This window comes from Mesocricetus auratus, unplaced genomic scaffold, assembly GCF_017639785.1.
Source record: "Mesocricetus auratus isolate SY011 unplaced genomic scaffold, BCM_Maur_2.0 Super-Scaffold_100676, whole genome shotgun sequence".
In the NCBI taxonomy this organism is placed as follows: domain Eukaryota; kingdom Metazoa; phylum Chordata; class Mammalia; order Rodentia; family Cricetidae; genus Mesocricetus; species Mesocricetus auratus.
The window spans coordinates 158,299,240-158,316,158 of record NW_024429266.1 but is presented as its reverse complement, the minus strand read 5'-3'; the positions used below and the strand labels follow the sequence as shown (position 1 = coordinate 158,316,158).

At 43.7% G+C, this 16,919-nt stretch overlaps 1 protein-coding gene across 1 annotated transcript in view; it reads left to right on the top strand.

The window, feature by feature from the left end:
- Frmd4b (FERM domain containing 4B) overlaps positions 1 to 16,919 on the top strand; it is a 189,310-nt gene that overhangs the window by 99,232 nt on the left and 73,159 nt on the right.

Sequence of the window (16,919 nt, the reverse complement as noted above, 5' to 3'; positions counted from 1 at the left end):
CTTTACCAACCCAGTCAACTCCTCAAATCCCTGGGATTAGGTTTAAATCACAATGATAGATACAAAATCGGGATAGCCATTAAATATTTTAATGTGTATCAAGAGAATACATAGATTTTGCTGACTGCTTTCCATCCAAAGACATTACTTACCCTTCTTTCTAGCCAAACTCAGTGGAAGTTGAGACTTCTGTCTGAATGATCTAGAAAAGCAAAGGGTCCACTGTGTGGAAAGACAACTGGCATTGCTTTATCCCTATTGTTAAATATATTAGTTTTTGAAGAGCTGTGCGCTGGGCTGGTAGAGTTTGCATGCTGGACCCAGATAACCTGGGTTCAGCAACATGGCCTTGGCACTAATCTGGCTATGCCATTTACATTTTTTAAGCCTCTGTCATTCGACATGGAGAGGTGACAGTTCCTTCCTAAGTGGATAAATTAATATGTATGAGAAGCATAGAAAAGTATCTAGTAATGGCACTGTATTGCTGTGTGTATGTTTGCTGTTGTTACTGTAGTAGTCCCTCCTTCCCTCCCAGTGAGTATCTGAAGCTGAACCAACACTTACATGTACTGGTTTTGCTTAATGTACATACCTATGAAGTTTATTTATAAATCGGGCATAGTATGAAGTCAACAACAGTAATTAATCATAAAATAATGCGGTTATAAAATATGCTGTAGTGCCGCTTGGTGGGGGCACATGCCTTTAATCCCAACACTCGGGAGGCAGAGGCAGGTGAATCTCTGTGAGTTCAAGACCAGTCAGGTCTACAAGAGCTAGTTCCAGGACAGGCTCCAAAGCCACAGAGAAACCCAAACCCTGTCTCGAAAAACAAAAACAAACAAACGAAAAAATGCTGTAGTAACAGTCTTGTGGATGTGGTCTATGTAAAAGCATCTGATAACTGAAATGGCAGCTAGGTGACCTGTATTTGAGGAGCATACACAGTATGGACACACTTAGACAAAGAGCAGTTCAAGTCCCAGGTAAAACCGTATGAGGCGTCCCTCTGCTCCACATCACAACTCACAATTGAAAACTGCAAATTATTTTTACAATTCTGCATCTAAGTTCTTCAGACTGATCGTCTGTGATCCCTAAAACCGCAGAAAGCAAGCCCTCAGGTAAGACTGCTGTGTGACTGTTGAGTACCCTTAGCAGGTAATGCATGACCTCACTCATGACGTCTAGCTTCCTGCTACACTCTGAGGTCTTCTGTGAGACACACTGGGCTAGACCGGGCCACTCTTGATGTTTATCCACTTTCTGTCTCGCTTAGTTTGTCAATCTGTACTTGTCCTATGTTACCATCTAAAGGTCTTGATTGGGCTCATTTTCTCTGTCAGTTAAAGAATTAAAAGATGGGGATATTCCTGAGCAGGGTAGCAGCAAGGGAAAAATCTCAAGCACAGCAGACAGAATCAGCCAGTGTGGAAAGGCTTATTTTGGGGCCGAGGAAACACACATACAGCAAGGCAACATGAGAAAGACCTCTACAAACTAAGTAAGGACGCCAAGTCTCTCCTCAAGGGCTGTTGTTTTTAAGGGACTTTGAGGGGAGTTCTTTCTTAATTTGGGGTTGGCCGTTTTGAACAAAGATGGAGTGTCTAATAGGCCCACAAATTTGCTGTAAACATATATCATGATTCAGTCTTGAATAGGTCAGGCTTGTCCATTAACGGGGGGGGAGGAGACCGGGGAGGCGTGGAGGCGGAAACGGGGGGGGCGGACGGACACTTCCTTATTGGCAGGAGAAAAAGTCAGTCAAACCTTTGCTTTAAGCTACGAGGCTTTCGTCTCAAGTCAGAAGGTTGAGGAAGAGGTCAACCATCTGGAAGCTCACAATCTTTATTATCTGGTCACAGACCTTCTCTTTGTCTGTCTGCCTGCCAGGGGCTCCGTCTAGCTCCCGGTCAGTCGGTCCGTCCCTCACTTCCATTGAATGCCTTGCTCTCCCTCTCTTTCCCTCCTGCACGTTTGCGCTCACTGTGTCCCTCTGCTCCAGAGTCCTGACCTGGAGGCAGCTTCTCCCTTTTTCAAGTCCCCACCACCGCCACCATTTCCTCCAGAGTGTGCTTTGCTTCTGACTCCAGAGGGCAACTCTTTCCTTCCAGCGTCTGCCCCTCCTCCAACACATTAACTCTTTTGCTGGTTTTTATTATGGCATTTTAGTCTATCAGGTCGGGGTACTGTACGACATTTTGGTGCATGTGTACCATCTGTAACAATTAGATCAGGGTAAGTGGCCTTCATAGTATTTATGCTAAGAACACTTTAAATTCTCTTCAAGAGCTATCATGAAGTAGTCAATTACTTTTCCCGGCCATGGTACCCTCCTGTGCTGTCCAGCAGAAGTCATTTGTCTTACCAGTCTGCATCGCTTAGCCATCCACTCTTCATTCCTTGCTGCCCCTTCTCTGCGGACAGCTGTTCTACCACTGTTCTCATCCATCTCTATGATACGTTTATTATTATCACTTGGTGGTGGCGGTGGCGGCGGTGGCAGGGGAGTGGCGATACTTTGGCTTCACCTCAGGCACACGCTAGGCAAGTGCTCTACTACTGAGCTACACCCCCAGCCCCTCTTAATCCATTTTTGGGGTTCAGTCTCATCTCTATCTCCCCACTGATGACTCGTAGACAAACATCCATAGCAGGCACTCACTAATTATATATCCAGTGAGCAAAATGGATGTAACTTATGTGGGAAGATAAATGGATCAAACTGCAAAACAGGCCCAGGAAAGGATCAAGTCAAACTGAAAAGCAATTCTGAGAAGCAACCATAAAATTAGCCATTTTCAACCTTCACTCTTCCTTCAGTTTCACTACCAAACAGGAGCCGATTGTTTCTAAGTCCAGTTTTCTGGAGTGGATACTGTAGTGGGAGCCTTGAAATCCAATACAGGGAAGCTCCAGGAATGCAATTTTAGTAATGTGTGGTAGGGTGGGGCCAAGGGGTGTGCCTGCCATGCTTCTTGATGCTGCGCTTACTGGTGAGCATCTTTTGAAGACATTTGGAGGAACTGTAAAAGCAGCCACAGGGCTACTTCAGCTCTTAGAATTAGGTATGTGTCTCTATGCAAATAAGCCATCAGCTTCCGATTGCTCTAGGATGAACAGGTGTTGAACATATACAAAGAGAGAATCTATTAAATATACAACTTTATTTTTGCCAAATCTTCCAAAATATTCTCCACTCTGTCATCAGCTGCCCTGACAGTAATTGGCTTTCTTTTTTGCTGTACCACAGGAAGCACCAACTCAGGGATAGAAAGAAAAGCAGAAAAAAAATGAGTCTATCAAAATCAATGACTTTGGGTATGTTAGTGCATGCCTTTAATACCAGCACTCATGATTCAGAGGCAGGCATATCTCTTGAGTTCAAGGCCAACCTGGTCTATATATTGAATTGCAGACTAGCTAGAGAATGTCTCAAAAAATAAATAAAAACTGAGACTTGACCATAAATAATCAAAGCTACCTATGTTTTAGAAGAGAGGGTTCTAACCTGGAAAAAGCACTTGGAGGGCATGGTAACACACGCTTATACTTTCAGTATTTTGGAGGTTTTTGCAGAATGATTTCCAATTCTAGGCCAACCTAGGCTGCATGGTAAGGCCCTATCTCTGGGGGTGTGGTTAAAAGGAAATATTTGAATATTTAGCACAGGGTTGTGCATGGCAAGGAGGCTTTATTTTAGTCCGTGTTCATGGAAAGACTTTCACTGTCCTATGATGGTGCTTTAAGAAAAAGGACTCAAAGCTAGGATGATGGTGTAGTGGGTAAAGTACCCACTGCACAAGCATGAGGCTGGGAGTTCAGATCCCCAGACGCAGCAGCTCACGTCTGTGACATCATCACTCCTAAGGTGCATGGGAGGCAGAGATGGAACCTCAGGTACAAATAAGTGAACAAGTGACCCTGTCTCAAAGAAAGGTAGAAGGCAAGGGCCAAACCTGTGATTGTCCTTTGACCTACCTACACACACACACACACACACACACACACACACACACACACACACACACACTGAAAATGAGAGAAGGGAGGGAGGGACAAAAGAAATGAAGGAAGGAAGACAGACAGACAGGCAGGCAGGCAGACAAACAGACTTAAACCAGATACGGTGGCCCACTCCTGTAATAATAGGACTTGGAAGGTGGAAGCCAGAGGATCATGACTTCAAGGTCACCCTACTAGGCTACATAGTAATTTCAAGGTCATCCCAGGTTACATGACAGCCTATCACAAACAAACAAACTAAAAACCACAGAGGAGTTAGCGCCCACGTCACTTAATGGAACATGAAGCGTGCTCCTCTCTACCCCGTCCATGACTGTCAGCAGCACACTTGTGGTTCTTGTCAAGGGGTTACTCCACAGCCAACACTCCCAAAAGTCCACAAAGTATTTGACATTTGAGAATGTTTACAAATGTGAATTTGTGTGCGTGTGTTTCATTCTCCACACATTTTAAGATTAAGAAGTAGTTTAAAGACTCAGTAGCAGAAACTGAATTGTCAGGCAGGACAGTTGGGTGTGATCTCCTAACACTCAGCCATCTAAACACCAGTGTTTACCAAGTGAAGTCCTAAACCAAACATCAGAGCTGGTTTGAAGACCAGCCAGTCCACGAGGAACAAAGAAATATAATGCTGTGTTTTAAAGGACTGTGGAAGGTCTGTAATAAATACTTCACCTTTCCCTGTTTCATGTGGCTTTGTGGGTTTTCCCTCTGTGTTTGTCTGACATTGAAACTATGCTTGTTTTAAACAATGTGTTCAGATGCATGTTCCCTCCTGAAGCCACAAGTGTGGGAACCAGAGTTTTCATAATAGGAGCTTGTGTGGCACCTGCCATTTGGACCAAAGTCCCTGGGGCCTTTTCCCCTGCACTGTCATTTGTCTTTGCCACCTCCCTGAACTGGTGGAAGCAAATGTAATTGTTCCCTTTTCCCAAAGATAAAAACCTAAAGCCCAGCAATGTGAAAGGGTATGGCCATAAAGCAGAAGACAAAATACCCCCCCAACAACTAGCTAGCCTTTTTTTTAAACAAATATTGAATTATTTGTTCACTGGTATATTGATGGTCCATGTAGGAACTCAAATATTTGCTGAATACATTGGGATGAGAATCTCAAAATCCAGTTGGAAGACCTGAATTTCATAATAGTATGCTTTAATATGAACTATTGTTAAACATTTATACTCTATACTGATATGTTGGGAATACCATCATCTCAGAAAGGGGCTATAAGAATTTTATTACAGCCGGGTATGGTGGCACATGCCTTTAATCCCAGCACATGGAAGACAGGGATGAACAGGTCACCGTGAGTTCGAGGCCATCCTAATCTACACAGAGTTCTAGGTTCTCTTTCTTTGTCCATCTATCCTGTCAACTCATCCATCTAGCCTCTCCCTGTCTTATTTTGTGTGTGTGTGGGGGGGGGTGTTTCATTTTGGTTTTGATTTTTCGAGACACTGTCTCTCCAGGCTGGCCCAGGATTATTGATCCTCCTGCCTCAGTCTCCCAAGGCCTGGGATTATTGTGAAGGACCACCATGCCTGGCTCTGTCTTCGTTGTTTGAAGCCATCTTGGAAGCTGATGTTATTAGTCATTTTGCAACCCTTCAGAAGCTTAGGATCCCTGGTCTGGGAGATGTGAGGGTTCCTATTCTGTTCTTTAGAAATCGAACCAGAAACATTCATGTCATAATAAAGTAGGCAACGTAAAGGCTATCTCACAGGGGCAGATTACAATGTAGATTCATTAGTAAATCAAAGTATTCTTGTCAGGAAAACACATTTAATTGGCTACATATAGCATAACTAAATTTGCAAAGACCATGTAATAATCCCTGCCTTACAAAAGCAGAATTTTCTCCTAAAGTCAGTAATTCCTGTGTGGTAGACACCAGCCAAGATGGGCCTTCACTCTTTGGAAAAGTGGAGCACACTTTGGCTTCCATCATGACATGGGGAGAGGACTATGTAACCTTGAATCCCAGCTTCACCATTTACAGGTGAAGTCACAGAGTACCTCCTTACCATTCTGAGCTTGCTTTCTACCTTGAAGCAGGCTTGAGACCATAGCTCTTCACAGACTAGTCCAGACTTGTTCTGAGGAGTCAGCAGATCAGCTTGTAGGAAAAGGTCTCAGCTTGGGCAAGAAGTACTATGTCAAAGTTCCTTCCTTCCTTTCCTCCCTCCTTCCTCCCTCCCTCCTTCTCTCCTTCCCTTCCTTTCTTTCTTTCTAATGTACGTGTTAGTCTGTTAGTATGCCTGTTCACTGTGCGCATGCAATGCCCATGGAGGGCAGAAGATGCAATCTGAGCCCCTGGAAATAAAAAGGGTGTGGGCAACCATATTGATGCTGGGAATTGAACCTGGATCCTCCAGAAGAGCAGCCTTAATCTCACCTAATCACTGAGCCATCTCTCCAACTCCAAGTCAAAGTGTATTGTTTCTATTGTCAACAGTACTCTCCAACACCTAGAGGATCATGTCATAACAGATCCTCATGAATTAGCAGTATCTGAGCATAGACAACCACAAATAAGATGTTGTTAATTATGTTTTTGATAAAATGTCCAACAGAAACAATTTAAGGGAGGAAGGGATTATTTTGACTCACAGTTTGAAGATACAGTCGATCAGTCGTGGGAGGAAGGCATGGTGACAGGAGCGTGCCTCACTTTCTCCATTTCATTTAGTCAGGACTCTCATGGAATGTTGTATGTGCTGTTCAGATAGATGGGTGGGTGGATGGATGGATGAGTGGGTGGGTGGATGGGTGGATGGGTGGATGGGTGGATGGATGGATGGGTGAATGGGTGGATGGATGGATGGATGGAATGCCTAATCTGATGGAGGCACAGTAGTCCTGAAAACAAGCATTATCTTTGTATATTTACTTTTGAAAAACACCCAGATAGGACAGTAACTTTAGCAGAGAGCATTTTTCACTCAAAGACTTAGTTTTAACATCAGGACCATAACTTTCTCCTGATTCATCCCTTTCTCCCTCTAATCATGTCTGATTATCTTGGAAGCACCTAGCACTTTTTTATTTAAATGACTAATTTTCTATCAGAAATGCTCTCCTACTACAAATTCAAATTGTCGTTGTAAATTGGTGCCGGGCTGTGTTTAAGCAATTAGAAGGCGGTAATTAAAGCCTGATGTGTATGTAATCTTACATGTGTAAGGGTGAGGACACCTGGTTCTCACTGTTTGTTTCATAATGGTTATCCGTCCCTTCCCCCGTCATCTCCGCTTGGGTATCAGATGTGGGTGCCTTAGAAGCTGCCTGCTTATTAGCAGTACCTGACCTATTTAGGCTCCCGGTCTTTCTTGCATGCATAACTATTTGGCCAAGCTCACCACACCTCCAATTTCCAGGGTAGACTCATAAACATTCACTCCCTTGCTTTGAAAATGTGTTGGCGCAAGAGCATATAATGAAAGTTCAGTTTTGGTGGAATGGTGGAGCCAGTCTAACCTTAGATAGGGGGATAGCTTCCTCTACCTGGGAATACAGTGGGGACTGTGCCCTCAGATTGGGGGTGCTAGTGAGAATGAAAGCAGAGGAAAAGGGAACACACAGTCTGCTGACACTGCCTTTGGTAGGACACTGTCATCAAAAGTTTAGCTTTGAGCTGGCGAGATGGCTCTGAGGTTCAGAGTGTACTGCTCTTGCAAGGGACCCAGGGATCACATCTAGCAGCTCCCAGCTGCTGCAGTTCCAGCCCCAGAGGCTCTCATGCCTCCAGCCTCCTCCAGCGGTTGCACTCATGTGCACACAAGCTCACATACTCACACGGAATTAAAATCTAAAAGAAAAAGTTTAGCTTTAAAAAATTGAGGGAAGGGGAGTGATTACCTATGTTGTATTGAAAAGTAGAACAATAATAATAAAGTAAAAGAAAACATAGAAGGTGGTCTGGGGAGATGGCTCAGTTGGTAAATTGCTTGCTAGGCAAACATAAAGACCTGAGTTCCATTCCTAGAATACGTGTGTGTGTGTGTGTGTGTGTGTGTGTGTGTGTGTGTGTGTGTGTGTGTTTATCCATGTATACATACATACATACATACATACATACATACATACATACATACATCCTAGCCTGGTGGTACACATGTGTAATCTCAGTGCTGGAGACAGCAGATTCTTGGTAGCTTTCATCAACCAACCTAGTAATTGGCTAGACTTGGCTTTCTACTCCCACCGAGACGCTGCCTTAAAAAGCAAGGTGGCAGCATTCCCAAGAAAAAAAACTCCTGAGGTTGGTCTCTGGATTCCACAAACATGTGCTCATGCACACGTGTGCACACACACACACACACACAAATACAGAGGAAGTCATTAAAAAATACTTACCTTCGCAATATCTCTTGGGTCCTGGGAACTACCTAGGTAATGGGTGTGCAGCAAACATCTCTTATGCGACGACCCCCGGTTCACAACTTGTGTGTGTGATCCACAGTCCTGACTCAGATCTCTCTCTGATTCTGATGTTTTGTCTTAACTGTTTTTGTTCTTCTCTTTTCTGACCCAAGATCCCACCTAGGATCACATACTCTCGCCACTCTACAGTCCCTTGTACACTAAAGCACTAGGGTCCAGACTTTCTGTGGCTTTTACTACACTAGTACATTTGAAGAGAACAGGCAGATTGTCTTGGAAAATGTCTCTCCACTATTTGTTTAACTCTGAAGTTTCAAACACATATCAGGCTGGGTGTGTCTCCAGATCCCTTGAAACTGAGTGAAAACATAGAAACCCACACCCTGTCTTGCTTCGATGAGCCTGGCCCCTACATCCTTTCCGGATACCCAAGTCGTCTGCTACATAGGGAAGATTGAGGACCACAGGTCCTGTAATGTCTGGAGGGATACTACAGAAACGCTTTGGAATCCTTCAGGATGTCTCACAGGAGGCAGAGTACCAGTACATCTCATTTGGAATTAAACTGATGTCTGCTGAGTTTCTACACTGTGAGGCCACCTTATCCCTTTGTAATAAACAAATTGCCTGGAGATGATACTTAGAGACCATCCTCTTTTCCCACAGTCCTGGTCAACCCTAACATTGCCAGGGTGGTCACCTTCAATGGCGATTTTGAATTCTGACACCTTCACACTTCACCTAAAGAACAACTTTTCCTTCTTCTTCATCTCAACCCTTTAAAATAGTTTTACATGGGTTCATGGGCTCTTCTTTATTCGATCTGTTGCTGTCTAGTTCTGCCATTCATTTTGATGCTCACATCCCTCCCGCTGTGCTAATGGATCCTGTGTCCCTTTGGTTTATCTCATCATTTGCTCGATATTTGTTTGACTTTATTTTATTTTATTTTGAAAAAGGGCCTACCTGTGTAGACCAGGCTGAACGTTAACTCCTGATTCTCTTGTCTCTGTCTCTGGTCTCCCAAGAGCTGGGATGACAGGCCCGTGCTACCACCTGACAGTCTGTACCCTTTGCACGCTTTTTTACTTTCTGATACAGTGGACAAGCCCAGGCTGTCCTTGTATTTTTATTGCCATGGCTTTGGAGTCAGCCATCTTTCCTTTTGTGGAGAATTGGATCTGGCTTCTTTTTAAGTGAATTGGAATCTCATTCCAAGAATAAACATTCAAGTCCTCTGTCTGTCTTTAACTGGAAGTAAACTTTACTCAGTAACCAGGGCTATTCCTGGGGAAAGCATGGTCCAATTTCCCCTCCTTTCTCATGTCTATCACTGTAAGTTCATCTACATCATTGTCCTGAAGTTGACAGCAGAGCACTAATCCGCACAGCCCTCCACTTTCTCCCTCTCCCCGCCCTCCCTCCATTTCTCTCTTTGTCTCCCCCTCTCCCTCCCTCCCCATCCCTATCTTCACTGTGATCAAGTTTCTGAGACGCTGTCTGCAGACACTTTGGTCATGATGCTTGTGTCTTTGCAATTAGGGCACACACCCATAAAACCTCCACACTTGTTTTCTTGTGATACCTTTTACTTCTTCAGATTATCTTTCTGTCCTTTTTCTTTTTGTCCTCCAAAATCCATAAAGTGCGAAGGCCAGTTGTTCTTGTGCTCTTGCTGTATGTGAAGCCAGTGAGACCAGAAGAGTAAATGTCTTTTGGGAATCTGACACTTCTCTGTATCTTGTCTCCAGTCTGCATAACTAGAACCACTGCTCACACTCTCCACCTACATGATCCACAGGTATAGCCTGCCTCACAGTTGAAAGGGGAGGAGTTAAAGACTAAGCAAACCAAGTATGCAATGAAACCACAAATACAAGACACACTCATTATTAAAAGTATACTCTACACCCTCATCACCTCGGTGTTCATCCGCACATAGTCTATGAATATTATGGAACACCTGCTGTATGGGGCGGGGAGAATTCTGGGTCCTGAAGATCATGCTTTGGCCAAAATAGCTTAAATTTTGTGTTCTTAATTATTCTAACAAAATAAAGAAGGTGCATGAGATGTGTGATGTATCAGAAGGTTTAAATAGTAGCTACAAACAGTGTGCAGGTAAAGATGGAGGATGGTCTGTCAGGGAAGATGGAGAGAGGCTGTAATAAGACTGGGAGCTCTGCTTGTTTCGTGACTTTACACTGAAGTATCAGTCCAAGTAACAAAGTGCACAGAACTGAAGTGTGCAGCTCGGTGAAAATTCACACGTAAGGTACGATAGTGTAACCAGTGCCAATATCAGAGCAAAAGAGCCCTGTTGGCCACTGAGAAGCCCCTGGTATGTTCCTTCCCAGTTAGGACTCTCCTCCCAGTTCTATCTGTCAACCATAGTTACCAAAGTTTTAGCTAACCATGTCCTCAGCAGGGCAGAAGTCACTGGTGTGTGTTCTCAGAATGTGTGGTTTCTTGGGTTCCTTTGATGAGATTCATCAGGTCCTTGTGTATATTTGCTTCCCACAGAAAGTGCCCACAGTCCACTTTCACTCTCCACAGGGTTACTATACCATAGTTTATCCACTAATGGGTGTCTGGGAGCTTACACCCTAGCTGTTCTCAATAGCACTTCCATGAAGATGCTAATGACTGTTTTGTAGATACGTACATGTGTCTGTGACTTGTGTACCTAGGATTGTTATACATTAAGTACCTAGACCATAAGGCATATAATGTATATTAAATTTTAGTAGACCGTGCCCAAAGGTTGGTCTCAGCCCAACTTACAGTCAACCAGAGGAGTGTAGCATATTCAGCATACAGTGAACCCAGTTACACCCCATCTGATGCAAAGAACTGCACCAAAATATTACCAGAGACAATATTACCACCTGCCTGAAAATGGAAGTAAAGGGACAAAGGTTATTAACTTTCATAAAGAATCCTATGCAATGATGGTCACCAGACAAGTAAAAGGATGAAAAATAAGTCTACTGACAAAAGAAAATATAAAATATGAAGTATTGATTCTAGCATAGAATTTGATGACCTTCATAGCACAGACTCTGTTTACAAATAACCATTGAGCAGTTTCTGGAGAAGCATGTTGTGGTTCAAACAGGAAGACAAATAGATTACTTTTTTTAAGTCAACAAGATTATTTTCAAATTAAAAAAAAAAGTGGAGAGTAATGCCGAAGGTCAATAGGAAACATCAAGTCAATTGTATGGAGTAACAGAATTTGACAAAGTGTCCCAGAATGAAGCAGGTAGATTTCATGTGAAACTTGAGGTGACATTTGTTGCACGACTATAATCCCAGCACTTGGGATGTGGAGGAAGAAGGATCAGGAGTTCAAGATCACTCGGCTGTGTAGGAAGTTGGAGGCCTGCCTGAGCCATAGGAGACCCTGTCTCAGAACAATGAAACAAAGAGTGACATCAAAAGTGTTGATGCAAAACACGGCATTAAGAGAATTGGGGGGGGGGGCTGGAATCCAGTGTCAGAAAGGGAGAACTGATGAGCAAAGGGGTTAAGACTGGGCTGGGTTAACCCAAAGAAACAGTTGACCTGAACAAGGGGGAGCTCTTAGACCCCAGATTGATGTTTGGATGGACAGCATGGGACTGACCCAGAGCCCCTGAATGTGAGTGTCAGTGAGGAGGCCTAGGTAATCTATGAGGCCTTGGGTAGTATTTATCCCTGGCATACAAATGGACTTTGAGTGCCCATCCGACAATGAGGGATGCTCTCTCAGCCTGGACTCTTGTGGGAGGACCTAGGCCCTGCCCTGGATGAAAAGACAGATCTGGAGATCCTCCATGGAGGGCCTCACCCTCCCTGGGGATCAGAGTGGAGATTGGGTGGGAGACTGGGGGGCCTGTTGGGGAGGGCGGGGGGAGGAGGGGATGGAGAGGGAGCAGGATTGACATGTGAAACAAGCTTGCTTCTAACTTAAATTTTAAAAAATAATAAATTTTTTTAAATGGGGGACTTTAATTTTTTAATTGCACGTCATTATTCATCTTGTTTGTGTCAGCAGGGGACAGCCTGGAATGGTGGGGTAGTGGGCGTCATGTGCCATGGTGCATTCATGGATGTGTAGGAGTCCAAGGACAACTTTCAGGAGTTGGCTCTCTCCTTCTCCTGTGTGAGTCCAGGGGGGGTCAATGTTGGGTCTCCAAGCTTGGTGGCAAGCGTCCTCACTCACAAGCCATCTGGAGTGTCCTGTTTCTTAAAATTGTATTTGCTTATTAGTTTTATGTGCGTCATTGTGGGTGCAACATATGCAGGGGTACACGTATGGAGGTCAGGGAACAATCTGCAACAGTTGGTTCTCTCCTATCATGTGTGTCCCAAAGATGAGACTCAGTATCAGACTTAGGAACAAGTTCTGTAAGGTTCTGTGCCGTCTCACAGCCCTCTTTGGGTTTTGGATTTTGTTGTTGTTTTCTTTCCAGTTTTTCTTTTTCCCAAGATACCTTCTCTGCGTATCCCTGGCCGCCCTGGAGCTCACTATGGAACCAGGTGATGTCACCTTCTGCATCCACGTGTCTCTGTCTCCCAAATGGTGGGATTAAAGGTGTGCACCACCACAGCCCTACTTTCTTTGGGCTTCTTGATCAATGTTTTACATTCATTTTTCACTTGACTATTTAGAAAACTTAGGGAAATTGATGCTTCTTTCCTCTGGTAGTTTGAATGTAATTGGCTCCCATAAACCCATGTGGAGTGGCACTATTAGGAGGTGTGGCTTTGTTGGAGTAGGTGTGGCTTTATTGGAGGAAGTGTGTCACTGTGAGGGTGGACTTTGATGTCTCCTATGCTCAAACCACGCCCAGTGACACAGTTCGCTTCCTGTTGCCTGCAGATCAAGATGGAGAACTCTCAGCTCCTTGTCCATCACCGTGTCTGCCTGAACACTGTCATGTCCCACCATGATGATAATGGACTAAACCACTGAAATTGGTGCTTTTTGTTTGTTTGTTTTGGGCTTGCTTTTTTGTTGTTGTTGTTTATTTGTTTGTTTTTCAGTTTTTCAAGACAGGGTTTCTCTGTAGCTTTGGAGCCTGTCCTGGCACTCTCTCTCTAGTCCAGGCTGACCTCAAACTCACAGAGATCTGACTGCCTCTGCCTCCTGAGTGCTGGGATCAAAGGCGTGCGCCACCACCTCCTGTCTGAAACTGTTTTCAATTAAATGCTTTTTAATTAAATGTTTTCCTTTGTAAGAGTTATCATGGCCATGGTGTCTCTTCAAAGCAATGGAAACCATAATTAAGACATTCCCATTTTCAGATGAGGAACTGAGTTTTAGAAAAAGTAAGCCACCCAAAACCCAGATAGGTTGTAGCACAATCTGACACCACAGGTCAGAGGAGGAGCAGGCTCAAGGGGAAAAGCCTGAAGGACACAGGGCAAACCCAACTGACCACTGGGACATATACAGCGCCGGAACTACACAGCTTCTCAGACAGAAGGGGAACATAGTGTCATGGCCAATAGAATGCAATTGCAAAGGCTCCCACAGGTGAGTAGTCACATTTGTAGCATTACTTCACACTTCTCTACTTACTGGGGCTGGAGGTGTGACTTAGTGGTGAGTACTTGCCTGGCATGCACGAGACCCTGGTAGTCCCATGTCAGCACCAATAAACAAACAAACAAACAAATAAATGAATAAATAAATGAGATTTCTTAATTATCAAGATATTTTGCTAATTTAATGTCATCTATAAAATGACACATTTCCCTAAGATGAAAATGATAGCGAGTATATCTGATAGCTGATATTGGTGAAGATTACCCAAGTAACACACATGTGTGACAATGCATTTAGCTGTCTGGACATGATGGCACATACCTGTAATCCCAGAATTTGAGAGACTGAAGCAGGAGGATCACAAATTAAGACCCTGTCTCCACCAAACAAAACCTTAAACAAAAATGAGCAGGAGCATCAGGCTGTGCTCTGAGGTCAGTTCATATTGCTGTATCTATCTCAACTGTCAAAACTCACATATGGTAAGTGATGAAATCAGAGTTTTCCTTAAGTGAGATGATAAATAGAAATAATTAGGTGCTGTGAGAAACACAGTTGGTGTAAAACTAAATTTAGTTTGGCCAATACAAAGCAGTCAGTTCACAAATATGAACTTAGTTTCTCTTAAGGGCCAAAGCAAGATAGTATTCTGGCTAGTGTGCAGCTCACCATGGCCATAAAGATTTAAACAAAGCAGGAAGGAACATAGTCAACCTGTGTACTAAGGCTTGGAAACTTCTCCCATGGGTCCTCATAAAGGGCTATTACATGATGTAATCAACAATGTCCTCAATAACCACCTGGGGTTATTAAAATAATGACTTCTGAGTGTTGCTGCTGAAGTCAGTGGAATAATGCTCAAGCGTAGTTTCCCCCAAAAGCTGTTTTATCTAGGATAACCCTCAGGGCTCAATTAGGTAGGTTTCTGGTGACTCTGGATTAGCTAAAGAATAAAACATTGGAAGTCTGGAGCAGCTGTCCTTAGCTAGGGTCACTCTTGTTCCCTAGGGGGACATATGGCAGTGTCTAGGGACAATTTTAGCTGTCACAACTAGGGAAAGGATGCTGCCCACACCTAGGATGTAGACCATTGGTGCTACTTAGCGCCCGCAGGAGGACAGCATCAGAGCAGTCAGTTGCTCCATACTTGCAAGCTAGAGCACAGTTCTTCAACTTTTTCTATCATGACTCCTTTTTACCCCCAAAAATGTTACTTGGCTCAGGGTGAATAAAATAACTTCACGCATCACACATTGACATACATTTATTGTAAAGCAAGTCTTTGGTATTACGAGTAACTTTACCATTTATTAACAATGAAAGAAAATTTGCATCCTAATGACATGGATATGTTTATTCATTTCACATGAAAAGATTAAATCTTGGCTGAATATTTGACACTGATGACTGATACTTTGATTCATAATTCCCAGTGCTCAGAATGGGACTTAGTACAAGTTTTCTGGACAAAATGACAGAAATATGTTTAGGGTCAGTTTACAAATTGTTGAAATTTTCTGACCTAATCCCAATGCCAAATTCATTGAATGATTTTTTTTTAATAATTGCAACTCAGATCAGCAACTTGGACAGCAATTTTTACAGTATTTCTTTTTCTTTAAAAAATTGTGTGTGCGGGTGTTGGTGACACATGCCTTTAATGTGCTCGGGAGGCAGAGGCAGGAGGATCTCTGTGAGTTTGAGGCCAGCCTGGCTTATAGAGCAAGTTCCAGGAAAGTCTCCAAAACAATACCGAGAAACCCTGTCTTGAAAAAACAAAAACAAAAAAATTGTGTGTGTTATATTATGTGTGTTGCACTGTACAATGAGTGTGGCATTCTCTCCTACCACGTGGTTCCCACAGAAGAAACCCGGTTTGTCAGGCTTGGTGGCAGATGCCTTTACCCATAGCCAGCTTGCCTGCCCCTTTTCTTTCCTTTCCTTTTCTGTTTCCAGATGAGGTCTCTAGCTGGTATTACAGACTTTGATATCATGCTTGCTTCTCAAAAGTCATTTTTTAAACATCATTTCTTAATTGTTACAATGTGTCTTGATCCTGTCTACTCCCTGGTTTCCCCCTCTCACTTTCTCTGGTTGTTCTCCAACGAGTCTCTTGCCCACATTCACATCTGTCTTAGTCACAGTTCTCTTGGTGTGAAGAAACACTGTGACCCAGGAAACTTATAGAATAAGCATTCAGTTGGAAGCTTGCTTATGGTTTCAGAGGGTTAGTTCATGACCATCATGGCAGGGTGTATGAGCGCAGGCAGGCATGGCACTGGAGCAGTAGCTGAGAACTTACATATTATTTACAAGCAAGAGAGAAAGAAACTGGTCCTGGCATGGGTTTTTGAAACCTGAAAGCCCATCCCCAGTGACACATCTCCTTCAACAAGGCCACACCTCCTAATCCTTTCTAAACAGTTCCACCAACTGGAAACCAAACATTAACTATTAGCCTACGGGGGTCCATTCTCATTCAAACCACGACAACATCCTCTTTTTTGTTGTTGTTCCCATGTTTGTTTTCATTTTTGCTTTTGTAAACCATGAGCCTAATTAGTGCTGCCAGCTGGGATGTCCACTGATCTTGCTGGCTTGATCTTGTGTAAGTCTTGTGCAGGTCCCCACAGCTGCTGTGAGTTCATAACTGCAATGCTCACGTGGTAGACTAAGGTAGAGAAGACCAGTTATCAGATATTGACTTATTTAGAGATTTATTCAAAGCACTGTTTGTATTGCCTACTTGCCAAGCATTACCTCAGTCGCTACCTGGAATAGAATGACCTGGAGGAATAGCTGAAGCAATGGGTCATTGCCCTCCACAACCTGCTGCCTGCCATGAAGGCCGCTGCAAAACCTCGCTTGCTGTCCCAGTCCACCTTGTGGTTTTAGAGTATAACGTGAGAATCTAAACTGGGCCTGGCATGGGAGCTTTCAGGAGCTGTCCTGGCTGCAGCCCACCAGT